General features: G+C 39.7%; 1 pseudogene; it reads left to right on the forward strand.

Annotated features, from left to right (window-relative positions):
* The first annotated feature begins 3,093 nt into the window (after window positions 1–3,093).
* LOC149188028 (uncharacterized) overlaps window positions 3,094–18,549 on the forward strand; it is a 33,945-nt pseudogene continuing 18,489 nt past the window's right edge.

Consider the following 18,549-nt stretch of genomic DNA (forward strand, 5'->3'; position numbering starts at 1 on the left):
AACAAGGCTTAGCTTGATGATGGGGCTTCATGCCTTGGTGGTTGTGATGATATGATATGAAGAGACTTTGGAGCCATATTTTAACACAACAAAAGGGCTCAGTGGCTAATCAGACTTCTTTCATTGGAAAGTGCTTTGGAAGATATTTCCAACAGTATGTGGAAGTCCAAAAATGCACTTGCGGTTTGAAAATAAGAGCCAGTTGAAGTTCTTCCCCTTCAAATGAGAACTTCCATTGTCCATGTGACACGTGTCCAGTTGGAGGTACTGACATATTAGAGATCAGAGGATGGAGAATCAGGAGTGCAATGCAACAACAAGTTGTGATGTGTGATTTTCGATATCGCGTGTCGGAGGTCTCGACAGTTAACAAACAGTGGTGCATCAACGATCAGTGTTCGACATTTCAAATGTGATGCCAGGATTGAGGCCTCCAATATTGAACCGTTGGGAGAGCCAAAAACATTTTCACAAAGGAATTCGCTGAAAAACCAAGCAAGGCGGGCTTTTCCTCTCTCCTCCAGGAGGACATGTGGAGCTGTCTGGTTGGCTTCGATAAAGACAAATGACAACATCAGAGAAGCTCCGATGAGGAAACATGGCAGCGTTTGATTTGTTCTGATAATTTCAGTTGGCTGCTGACGTCAGCATGACATCACGATACAGAGGGACACATGGTAGGCTATTTCAGGGTTTTGGATGGCCTAATGGGCCATATTCGGGTGACACGTGTCACTGGTTGAAATACGCCATGTGGCATGTGATGACATCACTTTGATAATCGACAATCGACAATCCATGATGGCTGGCATAGTTGCATCATAAATAATTCTCTGATAAATGGCCTCCTGGGGTATTATGCGTCAGTTTTATGAAACAAATGTGTAAGAGGCCAACAAAGGAAATATAGCCCTCATTGAGGGTCTCGAGGCCTTAGTAGTTTAAGGATGAGCCCTCGATCACAACCCTCGGGTCTATAGAGGAAAAAAAAATGGGCTTATACATAAGGGGCTAAGGACTATTAGAGTTCGTTGTTTTTGTATGAATTTTATGTGTAAAAGCACCAATATGGAAAAGGCTCCGATAATTTTCTTTAGTGCAAATTCACCGATATAACACTAGTACAAAGGTGTATTAAAGATGTATGAATCAACAGTTGTGGCTTTGAATGCAATTCAATATGGTTGATGGTTGAAGAACTCTCGTGCATGCATTGTAAAGATAAATGAAGAACAAAGGTGCCGTGAGAATGTCCAACTAAGTCTCTGTGAGCCATAAATGATCATGGGGAGCCTCTATGAAATATGTAAGGAGAGCTGAGATTTAATACACAACATGGAGTGCCTGCAACGAGACAGAGAAGTGATCATCGCCCATTCCTCTAATACTGAAGGCAACGCCAACACAGGGGAAGTGTGTTTCAAAAAAATCATGGAGTTCCTGCAACGAGACAGAGAAGTGATCATCGCCCATTCCTCTGATCCTGAATGTAGCGACAACACTGGGGAAGTGTGTTTCAGCAAAAGGATGGGGAGCCATGCGAGTAGTACACATTTGGACAGATTTGATGATGGAAATGAGTACATCGAGCCAAGAGAAACACAAGAAAAAAATGGTGAACCCCCATTGAGCTAGGTGGGAGAGTGAGCAGATGTGAGAGGAAGCAAGAGCAAAGCTGTGGCCTAAGACATAGGTGTAGAGTGTTGCAAGGGTCATTAGGGGAATTTTGAGGTCTAAAATGGGTTTCTTAAGAAAAATGTACAACCAAAATAAACTTTATAATAACCAATAGGATTCAAGATGATGATGTCAACCATGGGGGATGATTCACCACTTTTGGAGTAAAAGAGTAAAAGGATTAAAAAATAATACAATAAAAAAAACTACTTTTTCAACTCTTATTTTCAACTTATCTCCCTAAGTTTTTACTCAAATTCTGAGTGGGAGTACTTGTTGGATGCAAAATTTAATTCCTCATCCAAGGAGTACCCATGTCTCATACTTTTCATGGACCATGCTACACGAAAAATGAAAAATACATGAAAAAACATGATTGCAATCACATTTTTCATGTATTTCTCATTTTTCATGTAGAAAGATCCATCGAAAGTATGCAACATGGGTACTCCTTGAATTAGGAATCAAATTTTGCATCCAACAAGTGTTTCCACTCGAAATTTGAGTAAACCCATAGAGAGAAAGTGGAAAATACGAGTTGAAAAAATAGTTTTTTTTTTCCTCTCTAAAATTTGATGATGTAATCAAATCTTATTTTATTATTTCCACTATTATTTTATAATTTCCTTAGGAGGCCCATTTTAGACCTCAAAAATCCCCTAATGGGCGTTGTGTTGAAAACAATGGAGAGCCCTGAGTAGACATTACAGAACATAGAGAATGCAGTGAGAGGAGGACTGCCACAAGTGTTCAGAAAGCAAAGTGTAGAAATTGCATCTGCAAGCAACCATTAGATGGTATTTTACTTGTAGTATTATATGTCTCTATTTTTAATTTGAAAATTGTATGAAAATGTGGAACAGTGGGAGTGACAGGTTGGTGCCTGAATACTTAAGGGGTTGGTGCCTCTTGGCAAGTTGGTGCTTCCTAAAAATAAGGGGGTTGGTGCCTCTAGTGAGTGGGTGCTCACAAACAAACATATGTAATTAAGTTGGTGCTTAAATTACATCATAAAAAATACAACAAATTGGTGGTTTTTTCCCTCTTGGTTTCCACGTGAAAACACTGTCAAATGTATGATTTACATGAGGTTGTTGTTTGAGTCTGTGTATCTAGAAGTTTAGTAATTTATTGGTTCATGAATGAATGCTCTCACATAAGAAAGAAAATAAGAAGGAACTCAAAGTAAAATAAGAAAATAAAAGTAACGGTTTCTTGAATTACTGATTCACCCCCCCGCCCCCTCAAAAATTCCTTATTCCAACAATTAGTATTAGAGCAAGATTCCTTTAGTAACAGTTTAACCTCTAGAAGGTAGATCCTTAAGGAATTATGAATAAGCAAGAGAGTCAAGAAGTTTACTCGAGTAAGGTAACAGTCCTTGATGGAGCCAATTATGCCTTTTGGAAAGTAAGAATGGAGGCATATCTCATGTCCCTGGGGGTAGATGTTTTGACCTATGTACTAGTAAATTACAATGTCCCAGATATACCTTCCATAGATGAAGATGGCAAGATATTGTATTTAAGCAATGGTAAAGCCAAGCATGCCATTATGGCTGGTCCTAGTCAATATGAAATTGTGAAAGTCATGCACTCTAAGTCCTCTTACGAAATGTGGGAGAAGCTTAACCAGTGTTATGAAGGAGATGAGAAAGTGAAGCAAGAAAAAATTCAGACCTTCAGAATGAGGTTTGAAATCTTGAAGATGACTGAGAATGATGATCCGAACTTAAACAAGAACACAAAAAAATTATAGATATAATCATAAATACAAAGATGCAATTCATTTCATTAATAGAAAAATACTGAACTATGCTTACAAACAGAATGGAAATAAGATAGGTCGGGTAATGGTAGCTTGTCTCTAAGAAGAGATGTGGTGGGTACATGCCTCTGAACTGTGTTACAATGAGGCTTAAGGGCCTATTTATTATTGAAAAACATGAGAAAACCCTAAAAAACCAAAATCCTAACCCATGAGATGTAACACTAAGAGTTTGTGGGCCCGGTTGGGGTTAGTTTCGCACCCAACTTCCCGGGGTCATAGCTTGGTCATATTATCTCTGTTTGGTGCATACGATACCTTGTTGGAAAGGTCGCTTCGAGTACTATAGGTTTCACCGTGGGACCTTGCCTATGGCTATGGGCTTGCAACAGACCTCAAAAAAACGCCGTTTAGGGGGTTAAAACTGCTCCAAGTGGCCACCAATATCCACTTGGATCATTCCTTCCCCCTTAGGAAGCAATGGTCCCCATTGCGTGCAAAGCCTCCATTAGGTGAGGAAATTTATGTTGAACCTGGTCCCTAGTGAACCACTTACCCTAGTGAAGGAGTTAGACTGCTTTGATAACTTGATATAGCTGTATCTTATATTGGTGGGTGTTATTGATTTGTGTATCCATGATCTGATCATTTGTGGCCTATTCCATGCAATCCGGGTTGAGCTTTGTTGGTGTGAGTTTTTTTGCAATGTAGGATGTGTCCAACAATGGTGGAAAGTATGGCCGAAGGCGGTGTAAATTGAACATTGGGTGCAGGCCAAGGAACGGTGGGATGTTGAGCTCGAAGTCATTGTCACTGAAAACCTTGGTGATGGTGTATGGCCCATATCAAAGTAGGCGAACCTTGTGGTGGGGTTGAGCGAGGCACTTCTTCTGCAAATGTAGCCAAACTTTGTCACCCTCCTTCAACTTGTGCGACACTCGATGCTGATCATGGCGCTGCTTGTACTTAGCATTGGCTCTATCCAATATATCATGGACCCGCTAACAGATGTGTTGAATGCACTCAATGAAGTTGTTATCCCTTTTGGCTGCGGACTGGATGTGAACTGAAGCTGCCTGAGTGGCTGCAAATGGTATCATCACATCAATGGGACATAATGGCTGAAATCCCAGTCCTACCAGAAAGGGGCTTTGGCCTGTTGAGTTGTGGAGAGCTTTGTTGTAGCTGTGTTGGACATAAGGGAGACTTTCACAAATGTGTGTGGATGCTTCGAGTTTTACATGTGCAAAAAGTGTAGATCATACTCTTGACAACCTTTGTTTAGCCATCAGTTTGGGGATGGAAAGTCATGGACTTGGTAAGTTTTGTATCTAGCATCGACCAGAGACTGGACCAAAATGCACTCAGGAATATGTTGTCCCAATTTGAGACAATGGACTGTGGGATCCCAAAGTGTACCCAAACTCACTCAAAGAAGAGGTTAGCAGTGGCCTCTGCTGTGATACTCTTCTTGGAGGCAACCATGATGGCCATATTAGAGAATTTATCGACGACTATGAAAACACAATTGTTTCTGTGCTTAGTAGAAGGAAGGCCCAACATGTAATCCATGGAGATAGATTCCCAAGGTTGACTAGGAGTAGCTAGAAGAGTATACATGCCTTTCTTCTTGATGGTTGGTTTGGCAATGGTGCAAGCAGTGCAAGATCTAATGTACTTCCCAACATCCTAATGAAGTTTCGGCTAATAAAAATATTTTTGCAATACCGTCACTGTTTTCTCCTCCGAAATGTCCAGTGACCCAACTGTAGTGCGCCTCCCAGATAATCTTGGCACACTCGCTTGAAGGAACATAGATGTGTCCTAGGTGGCATAACAGTGCATCCTAGAGGTGAAAATTTGGAACTTGCTTCCCTTCTGGGAGTGTCTGCTATGTGCTACCAAATTTTGGATCGCTCTTGTAAAGATGCGGCCACCCCAAAGTCTCATGTCCACAGGAGTCGAGCACAGTGATCAATGCCATGACCAATGGTTGACTGAGAAAATCAACAACATTATTGGTGTTTCCCTTCTTATCCTTAATGTTCAAATCGAACTGTTGCAGGTAGGTGGACCATTTCTGATGGCGATCGTTCTGCAACTTCCCTTGTGTTTGTATGAACTATAGGGGTTAGTGGTCTATTTGGATGACCATTTCCTTCCCCTGAATGTAATGCTTCCATTGATGGTAGGCCTACACAATGGAATACATTTTATTTTCGTAAATGGGATACTTTCAGACTGTGTCTGAAAGTGTCTCACTGTGGTAAGCCACTGGACGCCCATGCTGAGTAAGAACCACACCAATAACATAGTTGGAGGCGTCTGTCTCAAACTCAAATGGTTGTTGCAGGTCTGGTAATGTGAGCATTGGTGCCGATCATAGGTGATGTTTCAACTCAGAAAACGCCTATTGTTGGGTCTTTGACCAAATTTGTTTTTCCTTCGCTCTGCCCTTGGTGACTTGACTTAAATTCCAAGTGATATGAGAGAACCCCAACACGAACCTACGATAGAAATTGACAAGACCCAAAAAGTTGCGGAATTCTGTTAGAGTGGTCAGGGCTGGCCAATCCCGAATGACTTGTCTTTTGGCTGGGTCCACATGTACACCTTGCTCATCAATGATCTACCCTAGATATTGAACCCTGGTCAGGCCAAAAGTGCATTTCTCCAAGAAAGCACATAACTTGTGTTGTCATAGGGTTTGAAGGACCTGTCGAATATGGTGGAGGTTCTCTTCCCAACTTTGGATGAAGATAAAGATATCATTTAAATACACCACCACGAATGCATTGATGAAGGGTCGCAAGATGTCTTCCATCAGTCTCATGAAGGTTGTAGGGGAATTCATCAATCTGAACAACATGACCAACCATTAAAAAGGCCCTCCTTGGATTTGAAGGCAGTATTCCACACATCGAAGTGTTTGATAGGAACTTGGTGATAACCTGACTTCAAGTCAATCTTGCTAAAATATTTGGCCCCCTTGAGATGGTCCAGAAGGTGATGAATCCGCGAGATTGGGTACCTATTTTGGACAGTGATCTTGTTTAGCGCCCGATAGTCAATGCAGAGTCTCCAGGTACCATCCTTCTTCTGTACCAATACAATCAGGCTCCCACAGGGTGATGAGCTTGGCATGATGTTCCCTTCCTACAATAGTTCCTGAATCTTCCTCTTGATCTCATCGTTCTCCAGAACAGAGCATCGATAGATTGGTCAATTCGGCAACGGCCCTAGGGTCAGATCAATGGAGTGCTTGACTTGACAGTGTAGAGGTACCCTTGTAGGTGAGGTGAAAATATCCTTGTACTCTTCCATGACCTTGTCCATCTGATGTTGTTTTGCAGAAGAGCCTTGCCTGTAAGCCATGGCCACAACCTTCTTCTTGCCCTAAGGGCTAATCATAAGGAAAACAAATTTCTTGTTCTGGGAAATGATCTTACTGCATTGCTTTGTAGTGATCAAAGAGATGACCGTAGGTGGGGCTACCTCCAGTATCCTGTACAACTTATTGGCCAAAGTAATAATCACATAGAGAGGTCTAGACTCATATACAACATGTTTCTTCCACAAGTACTGTTGTCCTAATAATACATCAAAAACTTCAAGAGGAGCAATATCACACAATACCTCATCCATGAAGGGCTTGATGTTGTAGGGAAGGCGACACTACTCGCTGACATGGAGATCTCGTCCTTGGTGAAGCCACTCAATGGTGTATGGATGTGGATGTGTTGTAGTCTTTAGGCCCAGCCGCTTCACGACCTCTATTGAAATGAGGTTCTTTTGGCTCCTGTTGTCGACAATGAACTGCAGTGGATAACCCTTGACCCACATTTGTGAGTGGAAGAGGTGTTCCCCCTCCTATGGATCTTCAGGTTCAATCTTCTAGATCTTGGTGGTGGCCATAGTGGCACTAGGCTTTGCATCAATGATCTGCGTCCCTTTTCATTCCCCTTATCGGGTTCTGATTCAGAGTCGTAACATGCATCTCATTTAGAGGCCTTCAGCTCAAACACTAGTGATTGCTTGGCCCGACACTCACTTGTGTTGTGAGTGGAGATCTTATGGAACTCACACCATTTTCCCATGTCCTTCTTTGTCTTCGTGGTGTTGTTCTTTTCTTGTAGCTTTGGTGGGATATCCTGGGTAGCGTTGCCTTGGCTCTGTCCTTTTCATTGTGGTTTGGGGTCAACTTTTCCTTTCTTTGGATTCGCAAATCCAAAGTCCCACTTCTTCTGTTTAAACTATTGCTCAATCTTGACAGTGTATCGGTACGTTGTGCTGAGCGAGGAAATGTCCAAGAACTCCATCTTGTCCTGGATGTACTTGTGTAGACACCTGCGATACTTGAGTACCAAATTCCGCTCAATATCCTTGATACCTAGCTTTGTGTGAAGGGTATGGAAATTATTTGTGAACTCCTGCACATATTGGTCCCTTCACTGCTGTAGCATGGTCCATTTTATGTATTTATCTTCATAGCTCCCGACAGGGTAATATTGTCCCTTGATGACGTCTCAGAAAGAATCTCAAGTGGGTGCGGTTGAAAACAATGACGGTTCACTCTCATCATTTTTTTCACAGTAGGTTTCCCACTAGTCCTTGATGTGTGGGGCGACTTTGAGAAGTGAAAAAGTAATATTTTCTTGATTAGAAAAGTCACGAGCTGAGAAATATCCTTCCAATAGATTTAACCATTTATCTATGACATCTGCATCTATTAGGCCCTCAAATATGGGAATATCGAATTTAACTTGTACCTTAAAAGGAGTGGAGCCTCTAGAGTGGTTGCTGAATGAAGATGTGTCGCCTATGGGTAGCCATTGAAGGATATGAGCAAAGTTATCTATCATCACATTCCTCTGTCACTCGAGGGCTCCATCGAACAAAATTTTGAAAGGATCTCCTACCCCATCACCTTTCTTTTCTTCCGCCATGGGAGGTCGTCGAGGTTTGTGAGGTTGATCTTGTAGTGGTTCAACCAAATCGAGCCCTAACTCCTTATACCCTGACCTAGTTGGGGAAATGCATAGAAAAACAAAGAAAGAGAAGAATAATCTGAACTTAAATAGGAACACAACAAATTATAGAGATGCAACAAAAAAACACTTATTTCATTAATAGAAAAATACTGAACTATGCTTACAAAAAAGAATGGAAATAAGATAGCTCGAGAAATGGTAGCTTATCTCTAAGAAGAGATGTGGTGGCTACATGCATTTGAACTGTGTTACAATGAGGCTCAAGGTCCTATTTATTATTGAAAAACATGATAAAGCCATAAACAACCAAAACGATAACCCCATGAGATGTAACACCAAGAGATTGTGGGCCCTGTTGGGGTTAGTTTTGCACCCAACTTCCCAGGGTCATAACTTGGTCATATTATGTCCATTTGGCGCGTACAGTACCTTGTTGGAAAGGTCTCTCTAAGTAGTACATGTTTCACCAAAGGCCCCTTCCTATGGCTATGGGCTTGCAACGAACCTAAAAAAACATCGTTTAGGTGGTCAAAACTACTCCGGAAGTTCAAGACCCGAAAAACTGCTAAAAATAGTAAATGTTGAAATAAACATATGAAACTAATTGGAGGGTCTAGGTGGAATAGGTGGGTGGCCACCAATATCCACTCAGATCAAATTAAATCATTATTTAATACTTCCTCAGAGTTGATGAAGCAGTTAATATGATCAGAGATCTTGGTGAGGAAGTCCGGGAAGAATTTATTATTCAAAAGGTATTGAGATTCTACCCATGAGATTTAATCCCAAAATCTTAGCCATAAAGGAAATGGTCAACTTGAAGGATCTAAGAATGGATCAGATACATGGTACTCTCATAGCCTACGAGATGAGAGTAGGAATGGAGAAATCTGAACCAAAGGAAGCAGCATTTAGAGTATCCAATAAGGGCAAGGAGCACAAAGTTCATCAAGAATGCTCTAGTAGTGAATATGATCAGGATCTGGCTCAACTAGCTAGAAAACTAAAGTGTGGCTCTGGTAAATATAAAGGGAAGTTTCCCTTTAAGTGTTTCGACTATGGAAGAGTTGGAAATTTCTCTTCCAAATTCCCCTACAAAGAAAAGGGTGAAGGAGAAGAAGATATGAAATTTATAAATAAGTCTTAGACATTTCAGAAGAAGAAACCCTACAAAAAGAAGGGATTCTATTCCAAAGAAGATAGTTCGGCTCCGAAATCATACTGTGAAGACTCATCAGAAAATGAGTCAAATAAGTATCTTCTTATGGCCCTTGAAACAAACTCCAAGAAATAGGGTCTTACGGACTCTGAAGAGGAAGAAGAGGAAGGAGTGGTAGACCTTGAAGGAGAACTCATCAGTGCCCTTGATGAGTTGAAGAAGGAAAGAAAGAAAAAAAGCAGCTGAAGGAACAATTGCAGCATGCAGAAGAAGGAATGTACAACTCAGATAATGAGGAGTTTGCATACCAGAAAGAAAAAATTGAAGAAGCTATCAAGAGCAAGGATAGTCTAGCTCTTCTGTTGAAAGGAGAACAAGGAAACTATGAAATATTAGAAGTGGAGAACAAGCAGCTGAAACATGTGTTGTTCAAGTTAAAGAGGGAAACAACCTCAAAAAATTGCAAAGATGATTTTATGTCTTTGAAGGTTGAGCTGGAGGAAGCTAGACGAAAGGATGAAGTAATTCAAGGTATGATTTAAGAATGGGAAGAAAACTACCAATATCTTGAAGCAAAGGTGGTCTCTCTAAGAACTGACCTTAAAAAAGAAAATACCAAGAAAGGTCTAAATGCGATATTTGAGAAGGGACTAGAAGACTAAATTAGATTTTGAGTTGTCAAAGGTCCTCAGGAACTATAACCAGACTTAGGTACTAAAAGGAACAAGAATCTTCTATCGAGAAGAAGAAGAAGATAAAATTCAGGTCCGCAATAGTTGAAGAATCACATTCAGAGGAGGAATCATCATGAATGAGTTCATGAATATAAAAGAGTAGCCAAACAAAGAGGATATCATCAATGGAGGATGACTTGAATAGATAGTCAACCAAGGTATTTATCTGCCAAATCTTACAATGTTTTTAACAATAGGCATGCCTACTTGTTTTATGGTCACTGCTATAAGTGTCATATATTTGGACATAAAGCTCTTGATTGTAGAAGTGTTGAAGTTGAAAGAGATGGAAATATCAGGTTTAATAAGCATTGGACTAATAAGTCTCCAGACTCCTCTTTAAGGAATCAAAATGCCTTCACTCCCCTACAAAGTGAAGTTGAATGTTTTAAATGTAATAATTTCGGGCACAAATCCACAATTGTAGAAGTGGTCTTGAATACTTGTCTAAATCTCAAAATGATAGACAAACAAACCTACAAAAGCATAAAGTAATCTGGAAACAAAATACCAAAAATAACATGCCATGTGGGCTCGCATTATCAGTGCATGATAAGGAAAACAAATGGTATGTAGACAATGGTTGCTCCAAACACATGACTGGAGACAAAAGCAAGTTTCTGTCACTAAAAGAAAAAGACAGAGGAGGAAATGTCACCTTTGGTAACAATGCTCTAGCTAGAATAAAGGGAAAATGAGTGGTCAACCTTGATTAGAAGACAAAAGAACATATTGTTATGTATGTGGAAGGCCTCAAACACAATCTACTTAGTGTTAGTTAGATGTGTGACAACGGGTATAATGTGACCTTCCGATCTAAAGATTGTGAGATCCGCAATATAAAATATGGAAAACTAGTGGGAAAGGTAGTCAGGACTCACAATAACGTTTATGTGTTCGATGACTCAAGGGTCAACTGTTATTTGAGTAAAAAAAGATAAGCACAATTGTGGCATAAAAGGCTCAGGCACATGAATTTTGATACCCTGATAAAGATAAGCAAGATAGGTGCAGGAAAAGGAATGCCTATATTTTCAAGTCCCGATAACACCATTTGCAAGTCATGTAAGTTTGGCAAGTAGACTAGGACTCATTTCAAATCAAAAGAGTTATTCTCATCCAAACCTCTGGAGCTTATCCACACAGATATATGTGGCCCCACTAGAACAAAACATCAAAAGGAGAAAGGTACTTCTTGTTGTTCATTGATGATTTTATTAGGGCTACCTAGATTCTCCTCTTAAAATAAAAGTCAGAAGCATTTGAACACTTCAAGAAGTTTAAGGCTCAAGTAGAGAATGAGAAATATTTGAAGATAAAATGCTTGAGATCAGATAGAGGGGGAGAGTTCACCTCAAAAGAGTTTGAGGAATTCTATGAAGAGCAAGGTATTATAAGGAAGTTCTCAGTGGCTAGAACTCCTCAACAAAATGGAGTTGTGGAGAGGAAAAATTGAACAATATAGGAAATTGCTAGAGCGCTATTAGATGAAGCAGGAGTGGCTCACCACTTCTCGGGAGAAGCAACTCAAGCAACAATATACTTTTCAAATAGAACACATCTCAGGCCTAATAGTGACAAAGCTCCATATGAGTTATGGATGGGTAGACCTACATAAGTTAAACACCTCAAGGTGTTTGGGAGCAAGTGCTTCATTAAAAGAAATCAAAAGAACCTTGGAAATATTGACTCACCATCTGATGAAGGAACATTGCTTGGATATTGTATTCGAAGCAAAGGGTACATATGTTACAACAAGAGGACAAGGAAGATAGAGGACTGCATTGACATAGTGGTTGATGAAGTAGGATCACAACTTGAACCCTCTGTAAGTAATTTGGACTCAGATAATGAAGAGAGTTTAGAGTTGAGGGCTAGTTATCTGAATGAAACAAATTCAGACAATGAAGGTGAGGAAGAAATCACGTCCTCAAGGCCAAAAATGCCTTCTAGGTATGTACAAAAGGAACACCCTGAGAGTCAGATCCTTGGAGATCAAAGACAGGGGGTCCAGACTAGAAGGAAACTTGTGGGAGGTACAAATCTTGCCAATTTAGCTCTAGTGTCACAAATAGAACCCAAGAACCTCTATAAAGCAAGTGAAGATAATTTCTTGTTGAAATCCATGAATGAAGAGCTAGACCAAATTGAGAATAATGACACATGGGATATTGTCCCAAGACCAAAGGAGAAAAATGTTATTGGAACCAAGTGGGTTTTCAAGAACAAACTGAATGAAAAAGGTCAAGTAATCAGGAACAAAGCTCAGTTGGTCTACAAAGGGTATGCCTAGATAGAAGGAGTAGAATTTGAAGAAACCTTTGCACTAGTAGCTTGTCTAGAAGCCATAAGAATATTCCTTTCTCTTTCCATTCATAAGAACATCAAATTTTATCAGATTGATGTAAATTCTGCCTTTCTCAATGGAGACTTAGAAGAGGAGGTTTACATAGAGCAACCTGAAGGTTTTCTACTCTCCTCTGATGAAGGGCTTGTATGCAAATTAAAGAAGGATTTGTATGGTTTGAAACAGGCCCCTAGAGCTTGGTATGAAAGGCTGGATAAGTATCTCTAGCAACAAGGTTTTAAGAAAGGCTCAGTTGACAACAATCTCTATGTAAAATCTGAAAATGATCATCTTTTGATAGTGGTTGTGTATGTGGATGACATCATATTTGGTAGCGATGTGGAGCAGTTGGGGCATCGGTTTGCAAACTATATGAAAACAGAGTTTGAAATGTCCATGATTGGTGAGTTGTCCTTTTTCTTGGGTCTGCAAATTACACAGTCTCCACAAGGAGTTTTTATATCTCAATCCAAATACCTCAAGGAAACTTTGAAGAAGTTTGGAATGGAGGACTGCAAACTGATCAAAAAACCCATGACTACATGCTGTAAATTGTGCAAGGAAGATTCAACACCATAGGTAAATTAGACTGAATAAAAATCGGTGATAGGAAGCTTACTATATCTAACAGTGTCAAGGCTAGATATCATGCAAGTAGTGGGAATTGTGGCAAGATTTCAAGCCTATCCATGAGAAAGTCATGTGGTGGTTGTTAAGAGGATTTTCAAATATCTTCAAGGTACAACAAAATATGGGTTATGGTATGCTAGGAGTGAAGACTTCAATTTGAAGGCCTACATAGATGCAAATTGGGCTGGAAGTCTTGATGACAGGAAAATTACTTCAGGTGCAACCTTCTTTTTGGGTGACTGCTTGGTATCGTGGGTTAGTAAGAAACATAGCTCCATCTCTCTATCGACTACTGAAGAAGAATATATTACTGCTGTGACTTGCTGTACACAAATTCTTTGGATGAAGAAGACCTTAAAATATATACAGGTAGAGTTTTCTAATCCCATTCCAATAATGTGTGACAACACTAGTGCAATCAACATCTCAAAAAATCCAGTCATGCATTCAAAAACCAAGCATATTCCCATCAAGTATCATTTCTTGAGGGAACAAGTTGCAGCCAACATTGTTAAACTTGTGTATGTGCCCACTAAAGAGCAACTGGAAGATATCTTTACCAAGCCACTTGCAAGAGAACCATTTGAGTATCTCAGGCAGTAGATAGGAGTTGTGACTCCTCCCTCCAAATGACTTCATATTGGTAGGAGGTGGCAGCTACTCAGCAAGAGGAACTCATGGGAGAGTAGGTTGCATTGGTTTAGGGGGAGTGTAAGTGAAGTTTTCTTTGTTAGTGATGTCAAAGGGAGAGAAATTTGGCATCGGAGCAGATCATGTCAAGCCTGAGGGGGAGTCTATAGTGTTGCCATCAATGCTAAATGGAGAGATTTTTTGACATTTGATGGTATGAAGGTGGCTATTTGTGCAAGTGTTGGCATTGATGTCAAACAAGACTCAACTTGATGATGGGGTTTCGTGCCTTGTTGGTTGTGATGATATTCTATGAAGAGACTTTGGAGCCATGTTTTGAGTCAACTAATGGGCTTAGTGGCTAATCATACTTATTTCATTGGAAAGTGTTCTAGAAGAGCTTTCCAACAATATGTGGAAGTCTAGAAATGGACTTGTGGTTAGAAAGTAAGATCCAATTGAAGTTCTGCCCCTTCAAAAGAATACTTCTAGTGTTCATGTGACAAGTGTCCAGTCAGAGGTCCCGACATATCGGAGATCAGAGGATGGAGAATCAGGGGTGTGGCACAACAAAAAGTTGCGGTGTGCGATTTTCAATATCATGTATTGGAGGTCTTGGCAATCAGCACACAGTGGTCCATTGATGATTGTTATTCGACGTTTCAAAAGTGACGTCGGGATTGAGGCCTCCAGTGTTAAATCGTTGGAGAGCCAAAAACAATTTTACAAAGCAATTCACTGCAAAACCAAGCATGGTGGGCCTTTTTCTCTCTCCTCTAGGAGGACACATGGAGGTGTGTAGTTGAATGATAGCATCAAAGAAGCTTCAATGAGGACACATGATAACTTTTGATAGATTCCGATAATGCTACCTGGCTGCTGATGTCAGAATGAAATCATGATATGGAGGCACCCATGGCAAGCTATTTTTATGTTTTGGATGGCCTAATGAGCCATATCCGGGCGACACCTGTCACCGGTCGAAAGACGCCATGTGGCATGTGATGACAACACTTCAGAAATTGATGATTGACGATCCTTGGTGGCTAGCATAGCTGCATCATAAATAATTCTCCAATAAATGGCCTCCCGGGGTATAAAGCTTCAGTTTTATGAAACGAATGTTTAAGAGGCCAACAAATGAAATATAGCCCCTGTCGAGGGATTGGAGTCCTTAGCACCTTAAGGATGAGAACTCGGTCACAACCCTCGGTTCTATGGAGGAAAACACAAATAGGGGATTATATATAAGGGGATGAGGACTATTAAAGTTCATTGTTTTTATATTACTTTTATGCGTAAAAGAACTGATATGGAAAATTATCTAATAGTGTTCTTTAGTGAAAATTATCTGATATAACGATAATACAAAGGTGTATTAAAGATGTATGAATCAACATTTGTTGCTTTGAATGCAGTTCAATATGGTTGATTGCCAAAGAACTCTAGTGCACATATTGTAAAGATAAATGAAGAACATAGGTGCTGTAAGAATGTAAAGCTAAGTCTCTACGAGCCATAAGTGATCATGGGAAGCCTTTGTGAAATATGTAAGGAGAGCTGAGATTTAATACACAACATGGAGTGCCTACAATGAGACAAAGACGTGATCATTTCCCATTCCTATGATCCTGAAGGCATTGAAAACATAGGGGAAGTGTGTTTTAGCAAAATCATGGAGTGTATGCAATGAGACAGAGAAGTGATCATCACCCATTCCTCTAATCCTGAATGAAACAACAACATAGGGGAAGTGTGTTTTAGAAAAATGATGGGGAGCCATGCGAGTAGTACACATTTGGGCAGATTTTATGAGGACAGAGAGTACATCGAGCCAAGAACAACACAAGTACAAAATGGGGAACCCCCATTGAGCTAGGTGGGAGAGTGAGCAGATGTGAGAGGAAGAAAGAGCAGAGCTGTGGCCTAAGTGTCGAAAAAAATGGAGATCCATGAGTAAATATTATAGAACCCATACATAGAAGCAAGAGGAGGACCACCAAAAGTGTTTAGAAAGTAGAGTGTAGAAATTGCGTCTGCAAACAACCATTAGATCCTATTTTACTTGTAATATTATATGCCTCTATTTTTAGTTTGAAAATTGTATGAAAAAGTAGAACAGTGGTAGTGATAGGTTGTTTCCTGAATACTTAAGGGGTTGGTGCCTCTTGGAAATTTGGTGCTTGTTGAAACTAAGGGGCTTGGTGCCTCCAGTGAGTGGGTTCTCACAACAAGAATATGTAACAAATTTGGTGCTTAAATTACATTATAAAACAAACAACAAATTGGTGGTTTTTTCCCTCTGGGTTTCCATGTGAAAACACTGTGTCAAATGTATGATTTACATGAGATTGTTGTTTGAATATGTGTATCTAAAAGTTTAGTAATTTACTGGTTCATGAATGAATTCTCTCACATAAGAAAGAACATAAGGAGGAACTCAGAGTACAATAAGAAAAGAAAAGTAAAAGTTTCTTGAATTACTGATTCACCCCCCTCGTCTCAGCAATTCCTTATTCCAACACGATGTGCACATAGTTGAGCTCTACATGCACTGGGGGATGGCCCCATTATCCACTAGAACTACACAATGTGTAGTTGAGGCAAGGCAGAACAAGGAACTATGCAGAAGGTTGATCCAGTCAGCAAGAGTGACAAATTTACTTACGCATTGCAACCGCTCAACGCACAAAGTTGCAGGAGAAGACTCTAGGATTGTGTAGTTGAGCTCAACAATGCCCAAGGAAAATTTTAGGGGCTAATATTTGTAGGTGGGCTAATTTTCCATTGTTTAAAAAAAAAAAGATTCACTAATTTCAATTGTTTTTTAAAGAATAATTGCACAATTTCTATAGTGTAAAATTATCTTACCTTAAATATGATCAAAATTATATCAGTATAAATTTGAATATTTTTACAAAGATACCACCAAATATTTTATAGTTTACATATTAGAGACTAGTAACATTTGCGAAGGTTTCGAAACTTTAAGAAAAAAAGTTGTCCTTAAAATTTTCCTTGTTGACAGTTCCTTAGGGATGGGCCTACTGTCTACTAGAGCTACAAAATGTGCAATAGGAGGAACATTTTGTGAAGGAAATCTGCAGAGGACTTCAATGTAAGCAGTAAAATATTAGGTCACTATACCCTGGGGATGCTCACTACGCAATGAAGGGGAGGAAGCCTTTGTATTACACAACTTTTCATTACAAGGGGATAGAGAATTCCTCACTATCAACTAGAAGTGATCAATGTGCAATACAAAGCATACTTGATTAAGGCTTTGTGTAGTGAGGCAGTACAAGCATCAAACTTCTAGTGATTATGCTCTGACTATGCTCAAAGTGAAATAATGGGAGTTCTCCTCAAGAAAAGCTCAATGCGTAGGTCTAGGAGGTAAGGGTTTCATAACTTAGGCTTGTGAATACGCAGTGCTCATCATCTGGTGGAGGGTTTAGTGATTTCATAACTTATGCCTCATGGGAGCACTAAGAAGGGCTCCAAAATGGATAAGTGTGGGATCAATGGAACAAGAGAGGAATACATCCATACAAGTCCCAAAAAGAGATCCCACAGATGCATACCATCAAATAAAAGGTAAAAAAATGTACAGTAGCCAACACCAACATGAATAACTTGAAACGACAACAAAGCGACACTTGTTTCTAAGTGCGACAGTTAAAATGAAATATTGTGAAACTTAAAATACAAGTGGTGACACAAGTGTCAATTGCAGTCGAAAGATGCACTATGTCATGGGAGAGTGTCCAAAACATGTGCTTATGAAATATAACATCAACTAGTGTAAGAGAGTGTGTTGCAACTTCCTCTATAAGGTGTGTCATGGTGCTCTTTAAGATGTGTGAAAACAAGAAAAAGTGACGCATGAAAACACACACAAAAAAACATAAGTGGCACCTGTAAGAGTGAAAGAAGGTGAAAGAGACACTTGTGAAAGATAAAGAAAGAAATTTTGATGCATGCATGAGAAAAATAAAGAAAAAGTGACACTTGGAAAAGAAAAAATGACAATTGAGAAACTCACCTAGAAGATGAAGCATTTGCAACCATGAGTGAGAGGATACTCCTTATATTCCAATAGTGTTTAGAACTCAGGAGAAAAATATGAATGTAAAGATTATCTCTAGACTAGAATCTTTACATAGGGAAAGCATAAATGTAGTTATGGTTAAGATTTGTGGGGGTGCCTAGTGTATGTCAGGCTACTAGGATCCGAAATTGAACTGAATTACTTGAATAATTACACTCTAACTATTGACGAAGAGTGTGAAATCTCTATTTGTAGAGGATGCCCTCACACTATCTCTATTGATATGGATTACATAGTCTTTGTCTCTAGGAACTGTGCAAGAACTGACATCAAGGACTGCTCAAGCATTGTCTCTAGAGACTGTAGAGTCACTATGATTAGGCACTACACAATGCTTGAATTGAAAGAGTACACATTGACTGTAGGCTTACTCAGAAGAACATTGATATGGAGGCATGACAAGATAGGTATGTAAAAGCAGGTCACTTCGACACTTAGAATTCTTAAAGGAGGACTTGAACACTTGAACGACATGACTAAGCATGCCATTAAGGGCTTGAAAT

Source organism: Pinus tabuliformis, chromosome 3_1 (genome assembly GCF_031772625.1).
Source record: "Pinus tabuliformis cultivar Carrire ecotype Pingquan chromosome 3_1, CPIR1, whole genome shotgun sequence".
Lineage (NCBI taxonomy): Eukaryota > Viridiplantae > Streptophyta > Pinopsida > Pinales > Pinaceae > Pinus > Pinus tabuliformis.